At 38.3% G+C, this 21,614-nt stretch overlaps 1 protein-coding gene and 1 long non-coding RNA gene across 4 annotated transcripts in view; one reads left to right on the forward strand and one right to left on the reverse strand.

Moving 5' to 3' along the window:
• Nucleotides 1-7,765, forward strand: part of tsnare1 (T-SNARE Domain Containing 1) — a 283,761-nt gene extending 275,996 nt beyond the window's left edge. For all 3 annotated transcript variants that reach the window (XM_049480129.1, XM_049480130.1, XM_022673881.2), the window contains one exon: nt 7,265-7,765. The gene's annotated coding sequence lies outside the window, so the exon portion shown is untranslated. The remainder of the gene's footprint in view (nt 1-7,264) is intronic.
• Nucleotides 1-21,614, reverse strand: part of LOC125802354 (uncharacterized) — a 63,163-nt gene that overhangs the window by 21,461 nt on the left and 20,088 nt on the right. The window contains exon 2 of the long non-coding RNA XR_007439395.1: nt 7,239-7,371. This is a non-coding gene — a long non-coding RNA (uncharacterized LOC125802354). The remainder of the gene's footprint in view (nt 1-7,238; nt 7,372-21,614) is intronic.

Here is a 21,614-nt window from a genome sequence, read left to right on the forward strand (position 1 = left end):
AGCGCGAGAGGAGGGTGCCCTCTGATCTCTGTCGCTTCAAAGCAGGTGTTCTTCTCCTCCCTGCTGCCCCCCCTCCTCCCAAGTCCTCCCCAAATACCCCCTCCTTCAGTCCCCTTCATCCATTCTTACCACTGAGTGTTTCTGTCCCCTCCCTTCTTTGCGCTCTCTCTCTCTCTCGTCTCTTCCCACTTCTTTTCCTCTCCCCCTCTTTCTTTACTCTCTCTCTCTCTCCCTCCCACTCAGTGTGCTGTTCTCGGCCAACATTCCCACACAGTGGATATACTGACATCAGATCTGATGGACAGATTCCTCTTTCCCAGCCAGCGCGCTGTTCAGCTATTACTCATCCTCTCTCTCTCTCTCGCTCTTTCTTCCTTTTTTCTTTTCATGTTCACGCCTGCTCATTAAGTGCCCCCTCCTTTCTTTGGCAGACTATCATTTCACAATTTTCTCTTTGTTGGTATCTCAGAATCCATATGAGACGTTTAGTAACAGTTGTTTTCCTGCTTTTGAAACAATATTGCAAAGCATAGCATGTGCCAATAACAATTATAGGTGTGAGAGAACAATAACAATTACGGTACGAGCCATTTCAATAAACGACGTGCACAATTCCACAAAAGCTCGAGTGAAGAATAAGCTTCAGAAATAAACATTTCGCTTTGTGTCTTTACAGGCAGTGAAGACACAAAACAATACAATATATATATACAGCTCTGGAAAAAAATTTGAGACCACTTAAAAGTGATGAGTTTCTTTGATTTCACCAAATTGAAAAACCTTTGGAATATAATCAAGAGGAAGATGGATGATCACAACCATCAAACCAAACTGAACTGCTTGAATTTTTTGCACCAGGAAGTGGCATAAAGTTATCCAAAAGCAGTGTGTAAGACTGGTGGAGGAAAACATGCCAAAATGCATGACAACTGTGATTAAAATTTCACCAAATATTAATTTCTGAACCCTTAAAATTTTATGAATATGAACTTTTTTTCTTTGCATTATTTGAGGTCTGAAAGTTCTGCATCTTTTTTGTTATTTCAGTCTATTCTCATTTTCTGCAAATAAATGCTCTGAATGACTATTTTTATGTGAAATTTGGGAGAAATGTGGTTCGTAGTTCATTTTACTCAAACATAAACCTTAAAATAGCAAAATGAGAGAAACTGTTTCAGAAAATAAAGCACTCTCTGATTTTTTTCCAGAGCTTTATAAATACAACATATAGTATTTGTTTTGCTGCAGAGGCCAATTACGCTTGATGGTCATACAATATTCTTCATTATCTTTCTTGGTAGAGAGCACAATTAATGGTCCCAATAAATACAACAATTGTCCAGGTCCTACAGCAGCAGAGCGGCCCCAGATCATCAATCTACCACCACCATGATTCACATTCAGTATGATGCTTTTTTCCAGAAAAAAATGTTAATTTCACGCCAGATGTAACGGGACACACACCTTCCAAAAAATGTCTACTTTTGTCACATTAGTCCACAGAATATTTTCCCAAATTCCTGGGGATCATCAAGATGTTTGTTGGCAAAGGTGAGATGGGCCTTTGTGTTCTTTTTGGGTCAGCATTGTATTTTGCCTGGGAACCATTTTCTCTTTCTCTTTCTTATTATTGAATCATGAACACTGACCTGAACTGAGGTACGACGTGTGGCCTACAGTTGTTTAGATTTTGTTTTGGATCTTTTGGGACCTCCTGGATGAGCTGTCAAATGCCCTTTTGAAGTAATTTCTGTAGGCTGGTTCACCAGTGTGGAATTGGCACATTTTATTTTATTTCATAACTGATATATATATATTTTTTAACGAACTTAAGAGACATGTTTGAGGTTCATGCTATATCACTTCCATAAAATGAACTCTCATTGTCCCATGGCAAATTTCAGCCTCTCATTAAAGTGAGTTCTTAATATTTAACAGTGTGTGAGCCTTAAGATTACATAATATAACCTGACTATCACCTCAGATCTTGTGCCTATGAGTGCAGTAAACCAGTGCCAGTATCTGTTTTCGTTATAGCAGGAGCCTTGAGTGAATAATTGTGTAATTATACCACAGCTTGTTCTGACCCTACAATGTGATTGGCTGAGAGGCATTCTATGAGTGACATTATCAGCTGGTAATGCACTGTAACTGAATCTCTCCATGTATTACTCCATCACATACAGGTAATCTAGCAATGATGCTGCGCTTACAATCCAAAAAGCCCAGCAGCTACAAACAGAGCAGCAATGGAACTATTTTAATTCGCGGAGTGTTTATAAATAAACATCATATTTTCTCATCCTGTTTAACTCAAAATCTTTCAATAAACATTGATAATAGATATGTGGTATAATCACAATAATACACTCAAGGTTTGTGCTATAACGTGTAATATTGGCATTGCTCTGCTGATCAATGGCCACAGCACACCAGTGCCAATATTACACGTTATAGCACTTCCTCTCATGCTTTATTGTTTATAGTTATTAAACTATACCAACATAAGTTCTCCATTCTATACAATCTTTATTAACAGACATAATTTTATATATATAAAAAACATACATACAGGTCTTGTACACATTGTTTGACAGCTTTTTTTTTCTTCTTTTTTTTTTGATGACACCAGAAATTACATTTTGACCAAAATAAAAAGCAGGCAGTATCTGTGAGGAGCAGAGGTCGCCCTGCAGGCGCACTGGCGTATCCTCTCTTACTCCATACCGTCCTCCTACGCTTAACACTTTTCCTCCATCTCTTTACAGTTTGTCCCTGTAGCCTTGCCCAGTGCCTGCAGTGCTGCTGATCACACACTTTATACTTTGTGTGTGTGTGTGTGTGTGTGTGTGTGTGTTTGTCTGAGTGGATCGCTGAGACATGGCTTGGGGACGTAGTGACAGTAGTGAGAAATGCGTCACGGCCATCACTCCTTCAGAAAATGGCTGCAGGTCCACTTGCTCTTATTTCACAGATTGCGCTCTCTCTCTCTCTCTCTCTCTCTTTCGTTCAGAGTCATTGTCCCTGATCACACTCTGGGACGTGAGCTGGAACCGTGAGCAGTGGGCAGCAGCAGCAGCAGGGTGTTGTGGGAGTTGAGATGGACAGTGTGTTTATATCTAAGTGCAGTGAAAGGCGGGTAATGGACGTGTGGTAATGATGCAGGCGGTATAGGGGAGTAGTAGAGTAGTAGGTAGCACAGAACTTAGTGGTAGAGAGAAGAGTACCCACTTGAGTGTGTTCTGGGTTTGTCAGACACTAGAGGGCGCTCCAGAGTGAGTCTTCAATGAAAGAAAGGTTAAAGATTTGTGTAAAAAACAAACAAACAAAAAAAAACATCAGAGCTTATTACTAAAACTATGTTCTATTTAGGTTGAAAGTGAAAGTTGAAAATACATCTTTTTGAAGTCAAGTTGAAAATGACTTTTTTTTTTTTTTGCACTATAAGGCAAAATCCTTTTATTTTCCCAAAAATCATCAGTGCACCAGTCAGGTTGTAAGAAGCAGTAAAGCCATTCCACTGAACTATAATGTTATACAGGTGTTTCAGTTTCGTTCTCCAGCACTAGGGCTGAAGTAGCATTAGCATTAGCTGCTAACCTCTATTTTACCTCTATTTCCCAGTTCAGAGGTGAGTATTATCGGCTAGCAGTGCTGGAGCAGCATTAGCAGAATCACTAACTATGCTAGCTCTTTCTGCTGCTTGTTTACCGTGTTAAAAGAAGCTATGTGGGACGACCCGCTAGCTAATATCACCCTGGCTTACTCAGGGCTCCTCAGTGTAGTGCTGTTGGGCAGCATTAGCTGCTAACCGCTAGCAGTTTGTTAGCACTAGTGCTATAGAAATTCAGATATCTAAGATTACTGTAGATAAATAGAAGCGCTTTACTCACCCAAATAAACAGTTTATTAGGAAAAAAATCTGTGTAGACTTACATTCAGCACTCGTTTGACTTTAAAAGAGAAAGTCTTTTTTTATTATTACAGTTTTGTTTACTTAGCTTAGCTTTACTTAACGTAGTTAGCTAAACCCCTCCACCACCACCCAGCTGCATACTTTACTTTATAAATCATACTTTATAAATATATATATTATCATTTTTTCAAAACAGTACAATGTGGTTGCATTGGTATCCAAGGTTTCCTGTTGCTAAGTGATTATTAGGTGGTCACTGTGGTGTAAATAGTTGCTCTGGTGTTGCTAAATAGTTGCTTTTTTGGTTGCTAGGTGGTTGGTATGTTGTGGGACCTTATGTTGTTTATGGTGTTGGTTAATGGTTGCCGTGGAAAGTGTTTGTAAGGTGGTTGCTATTACATTGCTGTTACCAGGTAATTTTAATGAAATCCAAGGTGGATGCTATGATGATGCTACATGGTTGCTATGGTGTTGCTAAGTGGTTAGTAAGTGTTTGCTGTGATGTTGCTAGGCCTGGTGGTTACGCTGTCATTTTATTTACAGTGTTTTTCGAACTATAAGGCGCACCTTAAATCTATAATCTAGTGTGCCGTATGTTTGTATTCTGGGATTTTATGTGGCACACGGTGCTCTGTGTTGTATTTACATTTTCAGGCTGCCAGCTGCTCCTTATTATTTTTAGTAGTATTAGTTTATTGTTTTTCTACTTTTGTTTTGAGTTTTTATCGTTTGCAATTCGTTACATTGTGTTTTTGTTAGTTTTTGGGTTTAGTTTACTTGTTTATTTTCTAATTTGATATCTATTTTTCTGTTATTATTAAATTTTGTTATTCATTTTTCATTCCTTCAAAGAGAAAGCCTCATTTGTCTTGGCCATTTAATCTTCTTCGCATTTGCCTTGCTTGTAGTGTAGTGTTTATTATTTTGGATTTGGTTTATTTAAGTGTGTATACTGGGCCTTATGGTTTTTGTTTGTTTATTGGTTTGTTTATTTAAATATTTTTTTGTGGTCCTTATTAATTTGTTTTCTTTTAAGTTCATTTTGTGCTATTGTTATATTTCAGTGTGCCTTATAATCCGGTGTCCTTTATGATCCAAAAAATATGGTATGCTGTATTATTGTTATACATACTATACTATGCTGATTGCATTCCTCCACAAGATCATTAGTGATGTCAGGTGCTTAAACTGGAGGATGGAATCTGGATTCGCATAAGTTTATCCCCATAGTATTGGTTGAACTCTCGGATGAGAAGTGCCCACTACTGCTGTAGGCAGAATTTGGCATTGGGCACAGTGACCCTAGGCTAATGTGTGGCTATTCCAGAGCTTTAATGGCTCATTTTATTGGTAGTGCTGTTCTATGGAGATAAAACGAGGTGTGTGTGTGTGTGTGTGTGTGTGTGTGTGCAGTTAAACCTCTGTGTCAGCAATAGAAGCAACATAAAGTAACAGAATTTGCTAATTAGTAGGAGTGTTTTTGGCAATTAGTGTAAGATTAGTAATTGGAAAATATCCAGATTTTTTTCTTTTTTTTAACAGATGTTTAAATGTTCCACTCCAGTGCAGCTAAATGATGCACACTATAACTATCAGTGTGCGGTATACTTCACGTTACAGTGTGTGCTAGTGAACTACAGCCACTTCATGATGCAGGAACTACTGCTGCTGCCCATTACAGCACATGCTTCATTTCACATCAAAGGATGGGCATCAGCAGAAGAGACTGATTTAGGTAAAAATTTCAGTTTAAGTCAGTTAAGAGTTTGCTGTTGGTGAACTTGGAGGGATGATGGTTTCAGATAAAAGTGATGAGCCTTGCCCTTTACTGAACCACCCAGTTGAGTGATTAATGAGCCACTTATGTTCTAAACTCTCAGAACTCCAGCCTGGACTTAATTAAAACTTTACTACCAATCATAAACACTCACCAAACCACCGGTACATTTTGGAGGGATAAAGAAAAAGTACAAATTGCTTTTTACAAATTTGTGTATGTGGTTATTTCAGGTGTAGATATTTGTGTGTCTGGTCATTTGCAGACATATGTTATCAGTATATTTGGAAATGTTGGGTCATGAATGGGATGATGAGTGAGGGAGAAAAGGTGGATAGGGTGGGATGAAGAGGGAGGGATGGAGTGATCACAAAGAGGAAGTGGAGTGAGGGAGGGAGGGAGGGTGAGAGAGAGGTGGAAAGGGTGGGATGAAGATGGAAAGATGGTGATTTGAGGGAGCGATGGGGTGATGAGGAAGGGATGTGGTGATAAAGGAGGGAGGAAGAAGAAGGAGAGATGGGCTAAGGGAGAGAAGAACAGAGGGCGAGGGGCGGAGAGATAATTTGAGGAGGAAGGGAGGGAGGAAAAGTTGGATAAGATGGGATAAAGAAGGAGGGATGGAGTGATGAGAGGGATGGGTTGAGAGATACGGTAAGGAGGAAGGGATGGATGGGTTGATAAGGGAGGGAAAGTTGGATAGGGTGGAATTATAAAGGAGGGATGGGGTGATGAGAGGGATGGGTTGAGAGATACGGTGAGGAGGAAGGGAGGTATGGATGGGGGGTGATACAAGATCCTTCTCTCATCATACCCCCGTCCCTCCCTACCTCATCACCCACCTGTCCCTCCCTCCTCCATCAACCTATCCCTTAAGCCTTCCCTCATCATCACCCAATCCTGTTCTTTTATCACCCCATCCATTCATCATTTGTAGGTTAAGATATAATTCTTATATCTTATATATATTATATATTCTTATATATTGTTTGGAAATTTTAAACGTCTTAACTACACACCTGCATCATATACTGTATAGAGGGCTGCAACGATTAGTCGATATAATCGACAATGTCTATTATTTAAATTTGTCGACTACAGATTTCATTGTCGATTAATTAATTAATTAATTGTCGATTACACAAAGTGCTGGGGACAGAGGAGACTTGGTCTGTGTATCCAAAAGCACCTAAACACAACAGATTACATATTTACTCACTAAATATGAGTACTCTTTACGTTTAAACAACATGTGGGCATTTAAATGCCGTTTTTCTGTTGTTTTTTAGAGGTGGAGGGCTTGACTAATCAACTAATCGAAAAAATTATTAGCAGATTAGTCGACTACCAAAATAGTCATTAGTTGCAGAACCCAAAACCCAGAACTAAGGTTTTGGAAATTAGACTAAGAGTTCATTCTTCCCGTTTCCAACAGATTATCTTCAACAACTGACTGTTCACTTGTTGCCTAATATGTTTATCTATCCCACACCATGTCAAATGTTTTTTAGGGTTATTTATTATTATATTTTTTTTTTTTTTTTTTACCTTTGCTGTTGTTTTGTCTTCTACAGCTGCTGGTTCCTGCTCCGCTGTGATCTCTGCTCAGCCTCCGTCGGGCCGTCCGTTCCCTCACCCTCCTCCTGCCTCCGACTTCTCTCCTGTGTGCTTGCTCTTTTATCTGTGTTGGGAATAATGTGAGAATGTGTGTGAACATTTTACGTACATTTTAGGTATTTTTAATGAACACTGTTTTTACTGTCCTGCTCTATACCTCTCCTGTCTGAGCTCATATCAAAGAACAAAAATTCCAAACTGATATTATTTTTGTTTTTGCTTTGTGTCAGTACCTTAATATTAACTAGATCCACATATATATTCAGTAGTAAAATAAAAAAAATACATGTCTACATTCTTTTTTTTTTTCTAGAGCACAAAATAACATATATATGGTGACAGTGTCAAATATTTATTTTGGAAATGCCTGAGATTCAACTCTGGGTAAAGTTTTTTTTTCTGCTAATGTATGTATATCTGTATCATATAATTAATTAAACAGTGACATATAAAATGCATCAACTTGCTGCCTCTTTCTTTGGCTCGAGCAAAGAGGTGAAGGACCCCCGAGGGGAAAGTTTTAGACAGGCTTTCAAAAATGCCCACCCAACCATGTCTGCTCATCACAAACTCAAAAACTTCAGGCTTCAACAAACCTGCCAACTTTAACTTTGCTTACAATTCTGTCAGCTCTAGCCTTGAGCTCGTTCTAACCATTTGGACTCCAGCCTAATGCTGTTGGCCATTTCATCAAACTTCCTTCTGAGCAAATGAATTGGCTTTTGTTGTTGTTTTTCAGATTCTGTTCTCTAGAGATTGGTGATTGTCATTTCCCCAGTCGACCAAACAACACTGAACTCAGTTCATCACAGAATGGTGACTGATAAAGAAAAAGTGCACAGAGGATACACATGTTAAACAGAAGTATTGGAAGTGATGCAGTGGAAAGTGTTTCCTTAATACACATTAGGGGTGAAACCAAGGCTGGGTGTCAAAATTCGGTTCCAAAAAGGCCGTGACAGAAATGTTTCAGTACTACTAAGTACCGAAAGGTCTAAAAAAAAAAAAAAAAAAAAAAAATTTGGTGCCTGTTTTCGATACTTTGCTGTGTGCACTCTCCACGATTGCATGCATGTTTAATGCAAAGTAAAAAAAACAACCCCAATGGTGCATATTTGTTGTTTTTTTTTCTAAAAACTACAAAAAATTCTCCCAAATTCCAAATAATATTACAGTCATTTAGAGCATTTATTTGCAGAAAACGAGAAATGTCTGAAATAACAAAAAAGATGCAGAGATTTCAGACCTCAAATAATGCAAAAAAAAAAAAAAAACAAGTTCATATTCATAAAGTTTTAAGAGTTTAGAAATCAATATTTGGTGGAATAACCCTGTTTTTTTTTATCACAGTTTTCATGCATCTCGGCATGTTCTCCTTCACCAGTCTTACCCACTGCTTTTGGACAACTTTATGCCTGCACTCCTGGTGCAAAAAAAAAAATCAAGCAGTTTAGCTTGGTTTGATGGCTTGTGATCACCCATCTTCCTCTTGATTTCAATTTTTTTGGTAAAATCAAAGAAACTCACCACCCGTAAAAACTGTGCCAAAACTCAAAAGCAAAAAATAAATAAAGAAAGAAAGAAAGTCTTTATCAGCAAAAAATATTTGTTTTGCACCAGGAGTAAAGGCATAAAGTTTTCCAAAAGCAGTGTGTAAGACTGGTGGAGGAGAACATGCCAATATGCATGAAAACTGTGATTAAAAACCAGAGTTATTCCACCAAATATTGATTTCTAAAAAGTGTATGAACATGAATTCTTTGCATTATTTGAGGTCTGAAAGCTCTGCATCTTTTTAATTATTTCAGCCATTTCTCATTTCCTGCAAATAAATGCTCTAAATGACAATATTTTTATTTGCAATTTGGGAGAAAATCTACTAAAAAACACAAAATTGAAAGCAAAGACTGGCAAAATCCAATCTGAAATAATTTAGTAACCAAGTATATTAAAATTTTTTGAATTTGTAGAATTTGCAACATATACTCCTTCCTTTTGTTTCCGAAAATGTTGATTTGCGGATTTTACTTTTTTTTTTTTTTTTTTTTTTTTTTTTGGCGTAAATCTTTTGGCGCAAAATTCACTCCATAACAGTGTTTAAAAACTCCAGCAGCTCTGCTGTGTCTGATCCACTAGTCAACACATCACCACTATGCCAGTATCACTACAGTGTCCCTAACTGTTGGAGGGCTTTCCCTCTGTTGAGGTCTTAACTAAGTATCTACTCAAATCAATCTAAAATAATAATCATGTTTGTTATAACGTAAAAAATAACCTTCAGTGTACAGTAAAAGTACAGGAGGACAGTATGAAGCTAAAAGGCAGGTGCTTCACTTTTAAAACCTGCCCGTTGATCTCTGTTCTGAGTGAATCATCGTGTTTTCTGTATCAACAATGTACTACATATGTGGTAAACAGAGATTAGGTTAGAGGGGATGACTGTTCCCTGGAACATCAATTCACTCCTGCCTTCCCTCATGATTCCTGTGTCTCAGAGTATATACACACACACACACACACACACACACAAACACAGAATCACGCCAACTCACAGCACATGCCAATTCAGGAGGCTCCAGGAGAGAGAAGAAGATGAAAAAAAAAAAAAACATGACTGAGAAATTACAGGTTTGTGATTGCCTCAGGCATTCAGCCTTTAGCTAATCAAGATGAGACAGCCACTTTTCCTCTTTCCTCTGCAATTTGTCACATTTACTTTTTTCTCTTCCACTAGGTTATCATTCAGAGATAGTAACAGACATAATTGGATATCTCTTTAGAATGATTATGCTCTTCTCTGCTGGATGATCACTGAAGTGAAGGGAAATGTAGAGACACTGATTGTTGTTTTAATGTAGAATATCTCTGGGGCCAGCTTTTATCTCATGCAAGAGTCCTATATAGCTTTGAGACGTTATAAAAAAAAAAAAATTAAAAAAAAAGTGTAAAAAAAAAAATATATATATATATATATATATATATATATATATATATATATAAATAAATAAATAAAAATCTTCACATGGAGTCATTATCACTTCTTATTATGTGGGAGGCATTTCTTCAGATGCATGTTCGTATGCAGCAACCAGGTGTATTCTTAAAAAATATATATAAATAAATGGTGATTTAGTTTTATGTTAAACTTGAAAAAAAGATACGATTAGTCATGTTTAATCATAGAATATTGTTATGATTAATCTGATCATTTTTTAATTGAATGACATCACTTAAAACTTTAACAGTGAGTATTAAAATTAAAATAAAGAATCAATGTTATATCGGCAAAATTAAATTGCATTTATATTAGTGCTCTGATTATCACAATTACAATTATGATTAAAAAAATGAGTGATGCAGGTATGCAAGCTGGGAACTACAGCTATTTATAGGTATATGTTTTGTTTTATTCTATAAACTACGGACAACATTTCTTCCAAATTCCAAACATGTATAATAAGTATAGTAATTTAGAGCATTTATTTGCAGAAAATGAAAAATGACTGAAACAAAAAAAAAGATGCAGAGCTTTCGGACCTCAAATAATGCAAAGAAAACAAGTTCATATTCCTAAAGTTTTAAGAGTTCAGAAATCAATATTTGGTGGAAAAATCCTGGTTTTAATCAGTTTTCATGCATCTTCTTTCATGCATGTTTTTCTTCACTAGTCCTACACACTACTTTTGGATAACTTTATGCCTTCACTTCTGGTGCAAAAAAAATCAAACGATTCAGTTTGGTTTGATGGCTTGTGATTCTCTATCTTCCTCTTGGTTATATTCCAGAGGTTTTTAATTTGGTAAAATCTAAGAAACTCATAATTTTAAGTGATCTCTTTTTTTTTTTTTCCAGAGCTGTATTTAAACGTGTCTGTCTCTGATAAATACTGTTGGATGCATTTTTCTTATATGATGGGTGTGTCCTTGGTAATGTTTTGAGTGTCTATTGTTCTGTATCACACAAACAATAGACAGAATCCATCAGCAACAGATGAGAGGTTGACAACATATAGAGAACTACAATTAAAAAAAAAAAAAAATAAATTTAAATTTATAAATAATTAATGCTCTCAGGATACAGAAAGAGTTTCTTACTAATGTACTCTGAATGCAGACATATGCAGAGAAGTGAAATATCTAATTTTGTGGCTTTATGTATTTAAAAAAAAAATAATCTTTATGCATGTAGTTGTCATGTTGCTCCTCAGTTACGAAATGCTCATAATTTCTCTTTGGATGTATATGCATGTTTAAAAAGTGTTTTTAAAGGCTATTTCTCAAAAATATGTTTGTTGGGTTGGTGTTTTATAAAAGTGGGTCGTGACTTACTGACCATTTTTTAACAATTAATATTTCATTCCTGTGTTATTTGTGCAAATTATTTTATATAATAATATATAAAATATATAAATAACAAATATTTTTGTTATAATATGCTTTGCCCAGTAATTTAGTGCTAAGAAACAAATGGTTATAATTTGTCTATGGAACACAACCAGCAAAGTACAATTGAAATAGGCAGGTATATGTTTAGAACAGTTCTGTTTAAACTAGTTAAAAGTTTTTTTTTCTTTTTGAACCTGGACTACTCAACTCTGTGTGTAAGTAACTATAGGTTTACATAGGATCTCCGGTGGATTTCGTGTTTTACAGAGTCTCTAAGACTAGGTCAGTGGCTGAACTGCACTTACACATTGGTAACACATGTTGTAAAGTAACATATGACATTGCAAAAACTGTTATTAGTGTAAGAATGTCTTATTTTAAAACATGTTAAAACATTTCTAACTGTTGTCTGTCTCACTGCCTCACAGTGCTGTTAGACAATTATAAATATTCATGAGCAAGAGAGGAAATCCTATCGCAACTGAACCATTAGCAATGCTAACACACTGTAGCATCACTACCACACAAGCTGCAGGCCTCCCACAGCATTACTACTATGGTATTAGCATCACTATCAGGGTGTAAGGGTGTAAGACTCTCACTCAACATGACAGAGGTCAGATTTATTTATGCCACCTTTTCAAAATAAAGAGAATCCCTATTGTTGAAATGATGATGACTGTAATGGCAGTTCAGCACAATTTGGCTTGCTGATTTCATGTTTGACAGAAAATCCTTTAAGACTGAGCTAACTTTTTTTGACACACTTGGTAGGCTTTACTGACATCATTTCCTCCTTCAGCCATCTTTTATGGAGTGGTCTGCTGGGGCAGCAGCATCTCCACCACCGACAGGAAGAGACTGAACAGAATCATCAGGAAGTCCAGCTCTGTCCTGGGGTGTCCTCTGGACCCAGTGGAGGTGGTGGGAGACAGGAGAATGAGGACTAAGCTTAAGAACATGCTGAAGAACCTGTCTCACCCCATGCACCACTCTCTGAAAGCACTGAACAGCTCCTTCAGTGTCCGGCTGCTGCACCCGCGCTGTGTGAAGGAGAGATACCGCAGGTCCTTCCTTCCACACGCCATCAGACTTTACAACACACCACACTCAAACTAAACACTAGTTTATTATCTCAGTACTTCATACAAACTTACATACTACTCAGTATAGCTGTAATGCTTACCGTGTGCAATATCTACCTCACTACATGTCACCTTATCTACTTATTTGATATTTATTTACTGCTACTCTTTGTGCAATAATACTGGTCACACCCTACCATAATTATATCTCTATGCACTAGATGTATATATATATATATATATATATATATATATATATATATATATATATATATATATATATATATATATATTTCCTTTACTATATATAATTTTTTTAAAGTAGCTTTTATATATTTCCTGTAATTGTTTTTGTATATATAGATTTATCATTATTTGTTTTTATATATCTTTTTTTCCTGGCCTGTTTCTCTGTCCTTTCCTCTGTACTGCTGTAACATTGTAAATTTCCCCATTGCGGGATTAATAAAGGATTATCTTATCTTATCTTATCTTATCTTATCTTATCTTACCCACAAATACACTTTCATTTTTTGGAACACTGCGTACCCTGACGTGATATTGCCAATTCATTTAACGAAGAAAGTGCTGCTCTAAGATCTGCCAGAAATGTGTGACGCAATCATGTCAACATAGAGCAAAATCTCAAAGGAAGATCGCTGAGTCTTTTTCAGGTAAGCCTAGTAAGTAGAGCATGCAAACGATTTGAGACATTTTCATTTCCGGCGTGAGTGGCAGGAGATGTTTTTTGTGCCCGTCTCACTCGCAGGCATGCAATTCAGACTGTCATTGGAGGAAGCGGAATCTGACAAGGATGCAGTCTGGCTTTTGAGGCAGTTTAAAGTTTGAACCAGCAATGGTCTGCTAACTCCTGTATGTGTACCTTAAAATCCCTTCATTTTCCTTTCCTTTCATTATAATTAGGTGCACCTGTAGCCTGCTGCTAACCCCAGCCAGCACTGCTGGAGCAGTATAAGCATTACCCGATAACCACGCTAAGTTCATACATGAGTATTAATAGACTGTAGCCTACTGCTAACCACATCTAGCACTGCTGGAGCAGCATTAGCATTAGCCGCTAAACGATCTAGCACTTTTGCCGTTCCTAGGTGAGTATTAGTGCCTGTAGTCTACATGTTTACTGTGTTAAAGCAAGCTACGCGAGATGAACCGCTAGCTAATATCACCATGGCTTACCAGAACTCTCAGTGTAAATGCTGTCGTGTGGCATTGGCTGCTAACCGTGGCTGGCACTACCAGTTAGCTGCTAATGCTAATACTGCTGCACCAAGCCTTAATATAAATCTGGAAATCTAAGCTTAGTGTAAAAAAAAAACAACAGAAGCTCTTTACTTACTCAACAGTTTTGGGTGAAGAAAAAGAAAATAATCGTTTATTATCAGTGCGCCTTATAATCCAGTTCGCCTTATAGTGTGAAAAATACGGTAGCTTGTTGCCATAGTTTACTTGAAAACAAACAGACATGGCATGTCTCAAATAGGTTGAATTCTGATCTGATGAGTTGGAAGACTAGTGAAGAACACTGAACTGTATAGTTTACAAAACGAGTTTGAGGCAACTTTTGTTCGGCAACATGGTGCAATATTCAAATAGGCTCTGCATGCAAGTGATTATTGATTAGTATAAACAGGTCTAAATAAGAGAAAGTACCAAGAAAGAATCACCAATGCCATTACAACAACTTCCCCAGCCTGAACTTTTGCCACAGGCCAGGTTGGGTCTGTTAATTGTCATGTTTATATATATATATATATATATATATATATATATATATATATATATATATTTTTTTTTTTTTTTTTTTTTTTGCATTGTCTTCCTTTAAAGGTTGAGGTTTTATCTCTTTCCTGTAAAGTTGCTGTTTTTCACTGGACAGAACTGGACAGTTTTTTATGCACTGTCCTGCTGCCACATAACAGCCTGATTAGATAATTGCAGGGATTTAGTTCATTTTTCTATATAAATATTAGTATGAGTGTGACAAAAGGTAAAAGCTCACCAACAGGACATTGCCTACTGGACAAAAAATCAGAAATGTTGAGAACTGAGCCTGGATTAAATGAAACAGTTAACAGCTAAGAGGTAATATATATTTGTATTCAGAGCATATAGAGGTCAATTAACAATAAAACTGTCCCGGTTTCATATATAAAGTACTGTATATCACTGTTAGTAGTAAAATAATAAGACATTAAATGAAGGTGCATCCTGAATTCTTGGCTTCAATACAGGGTTGGATATTGGGTTGCGTAGACGTTGCAGGCAAAGAGCTCAGAGAGAAAATAGGGATGCAAAAACGCTGACTATTTCTTTGGAATCCATCTTTATTTGGATGGAAAACATTGGCTAAGTGGCAGGAATGGTGCATCATTAGCTTTTCTCTCCTTCTCCCATTTGCGACTGTGCTGGTGGAGGATAAATCACTGGGTTATTGCTCCTGGAGGCCTCATGAATCAGACAGCCCTCCATGGTGAGAAATTAAAGGCTTTCTAATGGGCTGAGCTGCTGGAACATATTGCCATTGTGAACACAATGCCTACCCTTCACATACTGATTTGTGCATCTAGTTCTGCCTCACAAACCTTGCAACTAGGAGCGCAACAAGTTGCCGCAGCAAGAAGGAGCGGGATGTGGACGGGCAGATTTGAGCAGTAAAATTGAGAACGTGAAATTGGCTGTTGTGGCAGATCAGATTCATTTGTGGTCGGCGTAAACAGACTGCTATTGCTTGTAAAAAACTCAAAAAACAAGAAAACAAAGCAACAAGCGGGTCAAACTGCACACGCTATTGCCGATGGTTATGTAATTCACAGCTGGCCTTCTCTGTGCGTGCATTCATTTGACCAGCATTAAGATTTTGTCACAGTGATAGCTGCACAGAGAGCCGACAGCGCAGTCAATAATGATATGTCATCATTTTGCACTGGACAAATTTACCCCTGCCAGATAAAGGACAGAATATGAAAGGGTAAGGGGGCGTGTACGTTATAGATGACTTTCCAAATGCGTCCAGCTCGCATTGATCACAGGCGCAGGGCGAACGTGCACTGGCAGCAGTGCGTATGGAGGGACAGGCCTGACGTTTTTGACAGGATGTTTCTTATCACTGCCACATGAAGAAATGGCCCAGAGTGCATCGCATACAGGATGAACCTCATATCAACGTCTGCTCAACACTGTGTCTCTACATGCTAGCTGTTTCTTTTAATAATCTTAACTAAATGTTCATCACATTTTAGACTTTTTCTGCCTAATATAAGTTAAAGCCTAAAATTTAATTAGTAAATAATAGGGGTGTCACGATCTCGATATTTTATCGAAATCGAATCGAAATGAGGTCATGGTCTCGAGTATCGAAGTCAAAAAGAGGATCGACGATCCCTCCCGCGCGCGCTACGCAAATAGCGCAGCGCGCTACGCAAATGGCGCGGCACCAACACAGCGCATCCTATTCATTTAAATAGAGAGCCGCTGCATGAGCGCAGCCCCGCCCTCAGTTCTGCTGTGTGAGAGACAGCTGCCTTTCAACCACGGAGGAGAAACTGAAAACGGATTTATAGAAATATAGACAGGGCTCTCAAGTTTTGAGTGTCGGCGGGAGTGTGATCACTGTTTTTTATCTGTCCAACGGGGGAGGGGGGGCGGGGGTTGGGCGCGCAGGTTTTGTATCTGTATCTGACGGAGGGGTGGGTGCGCGCAGGTGAGAGCGTGTGAACTCGCTGAAATGCGTGTGTCAGTGTGACTTGAGAACACTGACTATAGATCACAGTGAGGTGGATTAAAAATCTTAAACTTATAATTGACTACACCTGTTGCTTTCCATTGAATTAAAAAAAACATCTTTCTCTCAGATAAAGTAAACACAAGCGTGTTTCTGACTAAAATAAAAGCTTTTCAGGAGAGATATAAGTTATGTGTAAATATTTATAAGACAATACCTGACAAAATCTGTTTTAATGACGTTAATAAACATCACTGTGACAGCACTAGTCACAGCTTCACCACATCACTTATCTAACCAGCCTGTACTGATTTCTGCCCCCCCAATAATGCTTTCAATAACCTCTAATAGCCTTTAATAGTCTTCAGTAGCCTTTAAAAGACTTACCTGGCGGCCGTGGTGTGTCCACTAAACTCCGTAGTTATAAACATCCTGAGGTTAGCAGCGCGCTAACTGACCTGTTTATAATGTAATCCGAGCAGTGACTCCGTGTTGGCTGTTCTAACCTGCTGCTGTTAGCTGCTTGGGCTGAAAGATGAACTGTAGTGAGCTGTATTATCCGGTTAGTGGGGTTAAAACCTTTATTTGTTTACAGAAACAGTAAAAACGGACTGGCTGAGCCCTGTAGCCCGTGGCTGGGCTGTACTGAAGTAGTGACTGAGTGAAGAGAGCGGGGCTTGTGCTGCTGCAGCTCCGACTAGTGGTTTGATGAAGAACTGCAGCTTCATGTAAGTGAGCAGTTTCACCAGCCATCCACACACAGCTCTGATAAACTGCTTGTTTTAATAGTGCACACTGTTGCTACCAAAAAAAGTCACTAGATGGCATTACCATATATATCTTAATAAATAATAATAATAATAATATTTATAATATTTATAATAATAATAATAATAAATATATTATTTAAATTTTATGAGGCATAAAATAATAACAAGAAAAAAAAAACAAGAAAATCGAGAATCGAATCGAATCGTGACCCTCAAATCGAAAATGAAATCGAATCGAAGATTTAGAGAATCGTGACACCCCTAGTAAATAAACACTGACTACATGAGACAGCTATAAAGGGGAAAGACTTGATAAGATTAGCTGGGCTGGAAACTAATGTGTGGATTTAAACTTGAGTCACACATGAATTACAATGTTGATGACTCAAAAATAGACAATTTATGTTTAGACAAAAAACTTTTAAAAAATCCACTTTTTCTTGTTTTGTTGTATATGATGCTGCACATCCTCAACCTCCATTGTCTGCAGTAGCTAGTAATAGAAAATACTCAAAAAATCGAGTTGATCAGGAAAAGCACCCGTGTCTACATCAACCCACGAATTAGCATTTACGCCCACCTCGGCTTGCTACCGCCCACAAGCACAGCTGAGGACAGGCAGCAATGCGGTCTCGTCAGATGGGAGTTAACATCGTTCCTGTGTTATTTGTGCAAATAACACATCAGTGTTATATGCTTTGCCCAGTAATTCAGAGCTATGGAACAAACGACTAGAATTTGTTTATGGAACACCACCAGCGAAGTACAATTGAGATATTTAGGTTTATGTTTAAAACAGCTTTGTTTAAACTAGTTACAAGTAAAAATCCAGGGTTCTGTTCCAACTACCCACCTCTGTGTGTTTACATAGGATTTCCAGTGGATTTCATGTTTTACAGAGACCCTAAGACTAGGTCAGTGGCTGAACTGCACTTAGCAGTGCATTACACATGTTGTAAAGTAACATCTGACATTGCAGAGACTGTTATTATTGTAAAAATGTCTTTATTTTAAAATGTTTCTAACTGTTCTTACAATGTTTCTAAGTGTGGAACACTTTGGTTTTTTTTAACAAAAACAGATCACATGGCATTCATTCATACTAGAGAATGAATGAAAAAATGTTGAAATTACACCTTTGAAAGTAACATTCCCAAATTTTTTAATATTTACACAGACACAAGTGGTGTTGCAGCAACGTTACCAAGACATTTAAAAATGTTAAAAAAAAATAAAATAATAATAAAACATTGACAGATTGAAGTTTCTAAGAAAAAAGTAATTTTACACTCTTATTCAAATCTTTTACTGCAATGTTTTTTCACTAGTTAATACTGTTACAGTATCAGGCCAATTTCATACAAGCAAACTGCATTGCTAGGGGCTTATACCACTGTGACAATAGGTCTAATAGAAACATTTGTATTTAATTATTAAAGTATGCGTTCCAATAAGATCCTTTTTTCATATAGCGTTTGTGTTAGATGTACAGGGGATGAACAATGAAACTGAAACACCTGTCATTTTAGTGTGGGAGGTTTCATGGCTAAATTGGAGCAGCCTGATGGCCAATCTTCATTAATTGCACATTACACCAATAAGAGCAGAGTGTGAAGGTTCAATTAGCAGGGTAAGAGCACAGTTTTGCTCAAAATATTGCAATGCCCATAACATTATGGGTGACATACCAGAGTTCAAAAGAGGACAGATTTTTGGTGCACGTTTTGCTGAAGCATCGCACTCTATGGGCACAATAACAAATTGCAGCTGCCCTTTAAATCCTTGGAAGAAGAATTTAAGGTTTTAAAAGCTAGAGAGGTGGTGCAGTACAGGGATTCTAATGATCCAAAGGTGGTCAAAGCTGGAATCCAAGTGAGGACGGGGAGAAAATGGAGGGCAGAGGAGGCTGTTCAAGAGGCTGAGGCTAGGCTGCGTCACAGGAGCCTGGTGGGAGTGGTCACAAGAGGCCGAGCTGGGCTGGGATGGTTCCCAACTCCCCAAAGAAACACCAGAGGAAAGGAGAGGCAGCACCTTGTTCAAGAGGAGGTGAGAGCAGCTGTTGAGGAAGTGAGAGCATGCAAGGCAGTGGGAATGAGGCAGCAGGGGGCTTGGACAAGATGGGAGAACGCGGTAGAGAGGAAAGTGACCTGGAATGAGATCTGGAAAGCCGAGCCTCACCGCATCAAATTCCTTATCCAGGCAGTATACGATGTGCTGCCAAGCCCATCTAACCTGCACATTTGGGGCATAGCAGAAACACCAGCATGTCCCTTGTGCTCCAAGAGAGGCACCCAAGAGCATATCCTCAGCTGCTGCACTACAGCACTTGGAGAAGGGCGATACTGGTGGAGGCATGATCAAGTCCTTAAGAGCATTGCTGAAGCCATTAGCAATGGACTAATGTGGGCAAAGCAGTTTCGTCCATCCAAGAAAACTATCACCTTTGTCAAAGCTGGGGAGCAGGCAGCTCCGGTCAAAAGATCATTGGCAGGCATTCTGACTACTGCTAATGATTGGCAGCTGCTGGTGGACCTTGAACGACAACTAAAATTTCCCAGCCACATCGCTATTACCACCCTTCGACCAGATATTGTCCTTGTGTCTGAGTCGACCAAGCAAGTCATGCTGCTGGAGCTGACAATCCCATGGGAGGACCGCTTGGAAGAAGCATTCGAGAGGAAGCTCTCAAAATACGTGGGACTGGTTAGTGACTGCCAGCAGGCTGGATGGAGGGCGAGGTGCTTACCAGTAGAGGTTGGCTGTAGAGGTTTTGCAGCTCGTTCTCTGACCAGAGCCTTGAGCAGATTAGGCATCGTGGGAGAGAAAAAGAGGAGAGCCATTCGCAAGACCACCGATGCGGCAGAGAGGGCCTCAAGATGGCTGTGGCTCAAGAGAGGAGAACCATGGAGCAGTGGTAGCTAGCAAGCCTTATGGACACAAGCTGCGGTCTGATCAACCCAGCTGGGTCACCTGGGGGAGGGCGTATGATGTTGAAAGACCCGAAACGCCCTATGAATCCAGGAACATCACTGATGATGTGTCCATATGCATCAATAGATGTATGTACAGAATTGACCGAGACAGCAAGTCTTTGTGATGCATCAAGAGCCACAGAATCCAGGGTAATGACAGCATACCACCAAGAAGGACCAACCACATCCAACAGAATTAACTGTGGACACAAGAGGAAGCTGTCTAAAAGGGATGTTGGGGTGCTAACCCGGATTGTATCCAAAAAAACATAAAACCACGGCTGCCCAAATCACGGCAGAATTCAATGTGCACCTCAACTATCCTGTTTCCACCAGAACTGTCCGTGGGGACAATAAATTATTGTGGTCTCAGTTTCATTGTCCAACCGCTGCATGTAAAAAGTATTTATTGGTGTATCCATTACTGACATACGCACTTAGGTATGCAATAAAAACTCTGATTAAAACTGTAAATCATCCTGACGAACAAACTAAAATATCCCTCAATGTACCCAACACAAGGTAAACTAATATAGAGCTGAGAACAGATCCAAACTGCCACTGTCTGCAGGACGAGGAATCACCTCACCTCTGGTGTCGACATCACCCTTACAGATACCCTAAATAACTTCTATACTTGTTTAAAATTTTCCAACACAAACACAGAGGTAAGGAGCACACCTTTCTTCCAGCAAAAAAAAACTGTGCTGGCTGTGCTGCAGAAAATGTGAGGAGAACCCATCACCTAGCTAATATCTTCACAGGCCTCTTCACTCTTCTCCCTTAAACTGAACTCGTCACTCTGCAGGTGGGTTCTAAACTTTGAGTAACTGTCCTAAGACAGCAAAGGTCCAAAACAGGACAGTCAAATAGTTTTTAAGGAAAATCTTGAAATCTTGACTGAGATCTGAGATCAGATATAAGAAAGAAGCCAACAGGAACTGAAGGAAAATATATGAGTATCCAAAAGAAATAATTAAAAAAGAAAATGACACTAAATGTACCTAAATGTACACTATAGATAACAGATAACCATCAATCATTTAATTAATTTTCAGTTTTATTAGGAAAGAGATATTTAAAAGATTAGTATTTATTTTATTTTGTTTTGCATGACTGGGCTTTTATATAGGTTTGTGACTTACTCTAGTGTTAGATATATAAAATATACATATATACATATAATGCAAAATACTAAGGCCTTAAATGATTACTATTGGCTTTGCTTTGTCCCACAAAATTATACAATATATTAAGAAATCAGTCTTCATTAGCAAAAAAAACAGCTGAAGAATATAAACAATAGACCTTAGAAAGAGATACACCAACAACTTTAACACGGCTTACTTCACA

This window comes from Astyanax mexicanus, chromosome 6 (assembly GCF_023375975.1).
Source record: "Astyanax mexicanus isolate ESR-SI-001 chromosome 6, AstMex3_surface, whole genome shotgun sequence".
Taxonomy (NCBI): domain Eukaryota; kingdom Metazoa; phylum Chordata; class Actinopteri; order Characiformes; family Acestrorhamphidae; genus Astyanax; species Astyanax mexicanus.